The sequence below is a fragment of the Papaver somniferum genome, chromosome 9 (assembly GCF_003573695.1).
Source record: "Papaver somniferum cultivar HN1 chromosome 9, ASM357369v1, whole genome shotgun sequence".
In the NCBI taxonomy this organism is placed as follows: Eukaryota; Viridiplantae; Streptophyta; class Magnoliopsida; order Ranunculales; family Papaveraceae; genus Papaver; species Papaver somniferum.
The window spans coordinates 39,295,145-39,305,411 of NC_039366.1; positions in this window are offsets into that span (position 1 = coordinate 39,295,145).

The window sequence follows — 10,267 nt, forward strand, 5'->3', positions numbered from 1 at the left end:
GCATTAATGAATAAAAAAAATTGGATCCTTAAATGCCCTATAGAAATATAAACGAATAATCACTGAATTATATATAAAAATAAACCAAAATACACAATCAGAAAATTTTACATAAAAATATATGTAGGAACGAACTCAGAAAAATTCATCTACGGTTGATTGACTTTTTCTTCCACCCAAACCAAAATGCATTGTATCCTTAATTTTATGCAATGCTTGCACAATTTCTGGAATATTTTGCTCGTGTTGTAGAAATTAATTTTTTTAAGTGACCATCGCTTGAAAAACGTCTTTAGATGACACATTTAGTACGACGTTACTATCATCTGGTTCGGGATCATTCTCATTATTCATCATTGACCTCAATAATTTCTTCGTCTGTTGGAGACTCAATAACTGCATCATTCTCGTTAGGATTGTTTAAAAGATGTTCGACGTCCATCACATTTCTATAACGTAAATTAGAAATGACACCAGTTAATTCAAAAGAAATTGAATGTAATTTAATTATTGATAAGAATTTTGACCAATATTTCCTAGGTATACTTGTACATTTTCTCCTATACAATTGTAGTTGCAGGAAATCCTACACTATATCCCTCATATGATTTCATTATTACTCAACTCATTTTTAGGTTTACATTCTTAATTTTATTGATCAATCTTTGAATGTTCTTACAAGAAAAGATAAAGGAATCAAGAATGACCTCTACTCTAGACTTTCTCTCTCCTATTTACTTGTTTCTTACTCAAAAAAGATCTCTCTCTTTTCTTTACAACTTGAACGACTATTTATAGAGAAATACATAGTGGATGACAGCTAATCTGTCCTTTATTTTCGGATATGACTTGCGACATTCTCGCAATCTTACAAATGTTAAACTCGCAAACTCTCTAATTTTCGCAGGATCATCACATCTTTCTCATGATTTTAGCTGACGTCATTTATTATATCCTTCCTGAAATTGTTCTGCGACGCTGTTTTGTTGTGTTGTTGATAATTTCGCTGAAATATTGTCGTTGCGAGATTCTGATCCTACATCTTGCCGCTTCTCATATCTTTTCTGCGAAGTAGAGAATGATGTGAGAAATGCCGCAGCTGTTCCTCTCTTCATATTCTGCATTTATCACACGTATTCTTTCTTCCATATGTTTCTTGACACGTCTTTTGTACCCGCATCTTTTTAACCGCTTATATATTTCCGTATTAATCGTGTTTATTTTATCGAGGAGGAATTCCCTCTATATATATTCTTTCACACTCTCTTTTTCTTTCTTTTTATTTTCTCTGCAACTTCATCGTTCTTCTGCAAATTCCGTTATTGCAACTTTTCTTCTTTCTTCTTCAATCTTTTTAAGTTCTTCTTCATCTTTATACTATTTCTTATGCAGATCTTCATTGTTCGTAATTTTCTTCGAAACAATCTCCCTGCTATTGTCTTCCATGGATTCATCAAGGTTAGTTTTCTTTTTTCTTCTTTATGAGTTTTGCTGAAATTGATCTTGTTTATTGCCTTATTTGATGTTGTTTATGTGATTCCCATACTTTTGTTATTTCAGCAAAAGCGCCTCCAACACTAGATTTACATTTCAGAACCCTAATATTCTCAAATCGCAGCATAAGGTTGTTGCGCATAAAAGAAAGTCTGCGAACGAGAATGTAGTAAGAAACACTATCCTTTTCTAATAACAATATTATTGCCTATGTTTCTTATCTGGATTCTAATTCGCAGGGTGATAAGGATGTCAATAAACCTCTCAAGAAATCTCGCCACCTTAAAAACTGTTCCAACTTCTGTTCCCTTCCACTTACTCATCTCTTCTAAATCTCCTGCGACATCTTTGCAAGATAAACCTTTATCTCCAATTCGCCAAAAAGCTTCCTCAGGCTTCATTTCTTCAGCTGACCTTTCAATGATTGAAACCCCCCTTGTTGATAATTATGTGAATGAAACCTCTTCTCTTCCTATTGAGAATTTTTCTCAACCTTCTATCACTGCCAGTTCTCTACCTGAGTCTCTTCCTCTTTCGAAAGAAACCGTGGAAGGAATAGATATTGCTTTCAAAGTTTATCTAAAATCCTGGATGATGGCAAGAAGTCTTCTATTGATCCTATCAAGTCTAATGTTTGCGAAATTCTGAGCAAGCATTTAGGTTCTGACAAAGATGCTTCGCAGACAGCTTTGGAAAAAGAATGTAATGCTCTTTGTCTCGAAAATCAAAAGCTTCAGAATGTTTTGCTAGATCGTGACAATCTTCGCAAGAAGAATGATGAATTGAGAGGTATGATTTTCTTATCTGTGTCTTTAATTTGCCTTTTTAATGGTTTTATCCTTCCCATATTTAATTATCCTTGAAATCCCTCTTTCGCATGTTAAGCCTTAAACCAGAAACGAATAATCGAGAGATATCAATTTGAATCTGATGTTGAAGAATCCCGTGTTGATAAAGAAATCTTGATGGATCAATATAACCAATTAGATAACCTCTATTCATATTCTCTTGATCATATAAATAATCTTACCGATGAAAATACCCAATTAGTTCAAAGACAAGATTTATTAAGTAATGAAGTATCTCGCCTTTCTTATTCTTTAACTAAAGCTAATTTAGGGATGAAAACTTTAATAGATGAGAATAAAACCTTATCTCAAGAGAAGCGAACTTATTTAAACAAGATGGCGATATCTTCGCAACAACATAGCATTCTTCAGAAAGTATGTGATGACCAAGAGCAATCTCTTCTCTCTTTAAGAAATGAACTTAAAGAAGTAACAAAGTCATCTTTCGCTGAAAGAGGTACACTCATTCAAGGTAGAATAGATTTAAGTGTAAAGGCGAATCAACTTAAAGAACAATATTCCAAATTATAAGAATCTTATTCTTCTCTTGCGAAGAAAAATGCCTTTCTTATTTCTAAAGAGAAAAATCTTCAGTCTCGACTTAAAGGTTTAGTTGGAGATAAATTTGATGACGCAATGGACCGTTGGGAGAATAGTTGTATGTCCTTGATTCAACACCTTATTTCACAAAAGGAAGGTAGTCATAATAGTTTGACTGCCTTAATTATCTTTTCTTTGTCATATCTTTCTGAGTTCTTCATCTTAATGAGATTTTGTATTCTATCTTTCGCAGAGTCTGAGAAGAATCTTCATTCCTCCATTTATGTTTTGGATGCTAAATATGCCGAAATTCGCAAAGAAAATGCATTGCTCGTCTCTGCATTTACTGGTTCTCGCGACCGTGCAGAAAGAAGACTTGATTATCTTGCTTATTTTAAGGATATTCAAGATAGGAATCATCAGAGAGCACTTCTTCGTCAAGTTCATCTCCGGGCTGAAGTCCTTGTAAATGATATTTTATTGTCCAAATATCTTCCTCCTACATCAATTGAACCTTTGGAAGTAGATGATGATGAAGTTCCTCGTCCTACTGATAGTGACTATGATTACGAAAGCGGTGCAGAGGATAATTTCTTGGAAGATGAAAAAGAAATTCCTTCTAAAGAAGCATCTGCTGGTGTTAATCAAAATGAGAAAGAAATCTCTCCTGAAGAAGTAATTGCTGGCGATAATCAAGGCGCTAGTCAAGGCGAAGATCAGAACCGAAATGAAGGAGAGGCTTGCGATAATGAGAATATTGACGAAGAACTTTTGTTATCTCCTGCTACTGAAATTAATACCGAAGCTTGAGCTTCTTATCTAGTTTTGTCTTCTTGAACTGTCTTATCGGCGCCTTGATCAGATCTGCACTCCTTGGGAGAGTCCTTATTACCTTAGTCGCCCAACCCAAGTCATATTCTTAAGCTGAGAATCCAAGGTGCCTCTACCGGATGGGATTTATTGACCCCAAATCTCCATGACACAGGTTCCGGTGGCGGTGTAGCCTTTCCCTGAGCCATGCAACAGGTACCCCCTAATATGACGTACTTTAGGTCTTACATTAGCCTCTTGCGAAATTTTATTCGCGAACTAGGGTGTACGCCATAAAGGTTCGCCCCTTTATTTTATGTCATTGTTCTTTAATTATCTTTGCGAAGATTTTGCACATCATGATCTTGTTTTGATATGAGTATTCTGGCAATTATTCTTTCAGAATCCATAACTTCTCAAAGCTTCTTACGGATAATATCTTTTTAAGTACAACCTGTTCCATGGTCTGTCTAGTCTATGACCAACATCTCTACCTTCTGGAACCATTAATCTATAAGCTTCTGTTCCAACTATCTCCTTAATGATGTAAGGTCCATCCCATTTTTTTCGCTAATTTTCCACCATTTTCTCCTGGTTGAAATTCGCGTATTTTGACACGTTTATTATATTCTCGGGCTAATCTTCGCTGATAATTCTCCATATGTTGTAAAGCTTTTTCTCTTCTTTCTTCTAATTCATCAAGTTTATTTAAGATCAAGCCCGCACTAAGATTTTTCTCCCAAGCTTCTCTTTTTGTTGTCGGAATAACAACTTCTGTTGGTAACACCGCTTCAACTCTGTATGTTAAACAAAAAGGTGACATTCCAGTAGCTTCTCTTCTAGTTGTATTATAGGCCCATACTGCATTATGTACTTGTTCGCACCATGCTCTGTGATGTCCTTCCAATTTATTCTTTAATATATCTGCAATTGTTTTGTTTGCTTCTTCTACCTGCCCATTAGCTTGTGGATACAAAGGAGTAGACTTTCCACATTTTATCTTGAATGCATTAAGTAGCATTTCTATATTCTGTCCTTCAAATTGTTTCCCATTATCAGATACCAACTGCGCAGGAATTCTGAATCTGCAAATGATATTTTCGAATATAAATGTAAAGATATCTTTGTCGCAAATATGTTGTACTGCCTTCACTTATATCCATTTTGTGAAATAATCTGTTGCGACTATTAAATATCTTCTTTGTCCAGAACCTGGTAAAAATGGTCCCATAATATCTAAGACCCACTTTCCAAAAGGCCACACACTGGTTGAAGATGATAGTGGTGCTCTAGGTGTATCTATTTTCTTTACATGCCGCTGACAATCTTCACAACGTCTTGATATTTGTTTTCCATCTTCGTGCACGTATGGCAAATAATAACCATGCATTTTTGCTCTATGTGCCAAAGATCTTCCCCCGCTATGATTGCCAGCATCCCCACTATGTAACATTTTTAGCACTTTTTCTCCTTCCTCTCGTGTCAAACATCTGAGTGATGGTCCATTAAAGTATTTTCGGTATAACAACCCATCTTTTAATTCATAATTCGTTGCACGGCTTTTTATCTTGTGTGTTTCCAATCTATTTCTTGGTGTTTCTCCTTTTGCCAAATATGCATGAAGTTTCATTCTCCAGTCTGCGATATTGTTCGTTTGTTCTTCTTCTTCATTGTCTATTATCATCACATCCACTTCTTCTTCTTCTTTATTGATTGATGGTGACAGAAGTGTTTGTATTTTTATGCATCTCGCAGTTGGATCTGTCATCATGCTTGAGATGAAAGCAAAAGCGTCTGCGAGTCTGTTATCCTTTCTTGAAATGTGCCTCCATTTTATTTTTGGGATTTTCGCTGACAATTCTTCAACCAGCTTCTTGTATTTCTTCAAGGATGGTTCATTTGTAGTATACTCTCCCTTTATTTGGCGAATAACTAGCTGCGAATCACTAGTGATCCTGGCATTTTCTAGTTTCATTTCTATTGCGAATTTTAAGGCATGTATCACAGCTTCATATTCTGTTTCATTATTAGTGGATGCAAATTCCAATCTGAATGAAAAAGCCATCTTTATTCCTTCTGGCGAAATTAAAACAATTCCAACTCCATTTCCTTCTCCATTTGATGATCCATCTACCAATATCTCCCATCTATTTGGTTCTGTTAATAAATCTTTTGGATCTCCGTGTTCTTCTTCTATCCATCATTTCTTCTACTGCTTCATCTTCTTCTAAAGGAAATTCTGCCAAGAAATCTGCAACAACTTGTGATTTTGGTGAAGACAAAATTTCATATTTAATATCAAAGTGGCCTACTTGTGCATTCCATCTCTCCACTCTTCCTGATCTTTTAGAATTCTTCATCACTGATTCAATTGGTACTTTTGTTAATACCTTTATCTTGTGCTTGAAATATATGCGGAGCTTAAATGATGCATAAACTAATGCTAAGATTAACTTCTCAATCTTTGAGTAATTCTTCTCGGCAGTATTAAAAGTTTTGCTAATGTAATAAATGGGTTTCTCCACTCCTGCGTCTACTCGCAATAACACACACTTAATGCATGCAACGTCGTCGCAAGATAGATCAATAATTCTTCTCCTGATTCTGCTTTTTGTAAAATAGTTGTATTCATAAGATGTTCTTTGATCCCTTGAAAAGCTTTTTCACATTCATCAGTCCATTTAAATTTCGCACCCTTCTTGAGTATATCGAAAAAATATTTGCATTTGTCTGATGATCGCGAAATGAATCTCCCCAGCGAAGCTAGAATCCCATTCAACTTCTGTACATCTTTTATTGTTGCTGGTGTTGGCATGTCACGAACTGCTTGCACTTTTTCTGGATCAACCTGTATTCCTTCCTTTGATACAATGTAGCCTAAAAAATTTCCCGATGCAACTCCAATAGTACACTTCTCAGGGTTTAATTTGATGTTATACTGCCACATTTGTTCAAAAATCTCCCTCAGGTGTTTTACATGGTCTTAGCTTCTTTACTGTTTACTAACATGTCATCCACGTATACTTCTAATGTTTTGTGTATCCATTTTGCGAACACCTTCTCTACCATTCTTTGGTATGTCGCTCCCTCATTTCGCAAACCAAATGGAATTTTCGTGTAACAATATAAACCTCTAGGGGCGAAGAAAGAAGTATGTTCTTGATCTTCTTCAGCGAGAGGGATTTGGTTATACCCTTTGTATCCATCTAAAGACGACACTCTATCGTTTCCCGCTGCGGATTCCATCATTTGAGGAATATCTGGTAGTGGAAAACTATCTTTGGGGCAATCTTTGTTTAAATCAGTGAAATCTATGCAAATACTGATTCCTTTGTTTTTCTTTGGGACAATGACCATATCCGCTGTCCATTCTGGGTATTTATCTTCTCTTATGATTCCCGCATCAAGCATTTTCTGTAGTTCTTCTTCTATTTGGGAATGGTAAGTTGTTGCAATTTTTCCTATTCTCTGTTTAAATGGTCTCCCATTTTTTTTAATCTCCAACTTGTGGCATGCAATTGATGGATCTATTCCCGGTATCTCATCCATGCTTCCTGCGAAAACATCTTTATATTCTCGCAACAAGTTAACACTTCTTTCTTCTTCTTCCACATCCATTTTGGTTCCAATTCTCAATATTAGAGGTTATTCTGTAGTCCCAACGTTTATTTCTTTTGTTGGTTCTGCGGCAGTGTAACTGGGTTTAGGTTCTCCCATTGGTGTTAGTTCTTTTATTGTTTTCATAGGTCCTTCTCCTTCTTCCGAAATTTCGCTGGGTATTTCTTTGCCTTCTTTTGCCCTTATCATATATACTCTAAATTCTTCTTCTTTCTTTGCTTCCTTTGCCAACTTTCTGCGAAATTTTTTCTTTTTTGCTTGTCCTTCATAATGCTTTACTTCAATTTGATGACATAATTTCGCATCGTCGACATCTCCTATGATTTCACCTATTCCATTTGGTGTGGGGAATTTAATACATTGATGCAACGTTGATACTACAGCTTTTATCGCATGTGTCCATGGTCTTCCTAATAACATATTATATGGCGATTCCATATCCACCACGCACAGTATTACATGGTTTCGATCTCTCCAAGTGGAATTCGTACCACTATCTCTCCTTTAGGTTTTGTTGTGGATTTTCCAAAGCCGTGAACAAAATATGTTGAACTGGACATTTCTTCATCTTTAAATCTCATTCCCCGGAATGCGTGATAAAATATTATATTCACTGAACTTCCTGTATCAATTAAAGTTTTGTTCAATATCCATTCTCCCATGGATTTTGTCGTTGTCTCCTTCTCTTTTCGCATAATAGGCACTGTGATAACCAATGGAGATGTGTGGTTCAAATTTTCTTTTGGTATTTCTGCCACCATGAATGTATTTTTTTGCTTTTCCCAATCTTTTAAGGGTGATGTCTTTTTTACCGCCATAACCTTCCTTCCTTCAAAATTTCGTTTATGTATTCTTCCTTTGATGTTTTCATGGAATTCATTAACCATCGTTTTTGTTATCATATTAGACTCCAATCTTTTGTCATCTTCATTAATTCTAATCATCTTTCTTTTAACTGGTTCACTGATTTATTTAATCACTTTCTTGATTTGAATATTCTCAACAACAATCTTCAACTTTCGATCTTCAAGGTCCCTGTTTCTAGCGCCATTATGTAGTTGCAGGAAATCCTACACTACATCCCTCATATGATTTCATTATTACTCAACTAATTTTTAGGTTTACACTCTTAATTTTATTGATCAATCTTTGAATGTTCTTACAAGAAAAGATAAAGGAATCAAGAATGACCTCTACTCTAGACTTTCTCTCTCCTATTTACTTGTTTCTTACTCAAAAAAGATCTCTCTCTTTTCTTTACAACTTGAACGACTATTTATAGAGAAATACATAGTGGATGACAGCTAATCTGTCCTTTATTTTTGGATATGACTTGCGACATTCTCGCAATCTTACAAATGTTAAACTCGCAAACTCTCTAATTTTCGCAGGATCATCACATCTTTCTCATGATTTTAGCTGACGTCATTTATTATATCCTTCCTGAAATTGTTCTGCGACGCTGTTGTGTTGTGTTGTTCATAATTTCGCTGAAATATTGTCGTTGCGAGATTCTGATCCTACAACAATTTAACTTCTTAATTAAGAAAATATTGTCTAAATGAATAAAATATTCATTTATCGATAAATAAATAACCTCGTTAAACGAATATCTTTTCTTGGTCCCAAGAGCATTCATTTATCGAGGTTCGACTGTAGTTGTGTTGTTAGCAGATTCACTACTCTACTGGCTTTCGCTGTTAACTAAACTTTCAGTTTACATAATACATTTTTTTAATTAACTGATCCTTCCTCTATTTATAATTGATATAATATACAGTAATTTAAGTAATCTTTGAGTGTTTGTTGTTCCAATTTCTGATTTTCACACCCATGTTTACATGTTTTGGTGTTGTTGCTTTTGCTTGATAATGATGTTGGTTGCCCTTTCGTTTTTTTAACAATGACTGGAAACATTCTCAAATTCTCAGATTCCGTATTTCTGAAATTCATCGCAAGGACTGGTGGTCAAGCAACAAAACTCTAAATAAAAGATCCTACAATGTTTAAAATTAGCACATAAAAGAGGTAGTAGTTCGTGATATGCGAGTGGACATTGAATGACTATTATGTTTCTCATGACATTTGAATCCAGTAGAGAACATTGATTTACTGAAATAGAAATTTGAAGTAAAAACATTCTTTTAAATGCTAATGAGGTGGACCAGCTAGAAGGGAACTTTACTCGAGGTGTGTTGTATGGAAAAATGGTGATGACTGCTGGATCAAGTTGTAGACATGGCAGTGATGGCGTTTTAAAATTTTGGTTGGGCGTAAGCCTAGTTAGTAAGTTCGCGAATGATTCGCGAATTATTCGCGAATTTTTCCGTATCACGAATTTTATCATCTTATTCGCGTACGTTTGCAACTCCGAACCCAAATCGCGTATTATGTGGCACTCCCGGATTATTCGCGAATCGTTCACGAATTTTACGTATCCCGAATGATACGTCCGCTTAATTCGCCATAAATTCTTTAGCTTTTACTTTTCAAAGATTCCATTTTTTGGGCTTTACAGCCTCCCGAGCATACACGACCGAATATTAGACGTGTTGTAATTTTTATGAAACAAAAACGACTGAACAAATTTGAAGGTGAAGGTGAGAGAGATCTCAAACTCACTAACCAAGCATCTAAACCACCATACGACGTCCTCTTGGATAACCAATGTTGTATATATTATTAATATCATCATATTGAGTTTATTTTTTCCTTAAATAACTCACACATGCATAAAAATTGGTCTATGACTTTATAAATACAAACTATTTGTTATATATAGATACCGAATTTTCAGAGCCGAACTCACATTTACAAATCGAATTATACACGTACGTATGCCGTTCCGAATTAATGACGAATCACGTCCCGTTGACCGAATTTTGGACCGAATTTGGATTTTACAAAACCGTATAATACTCGTACGTTTGCCGTTCCGTACGTTTGCCGAATCCCGA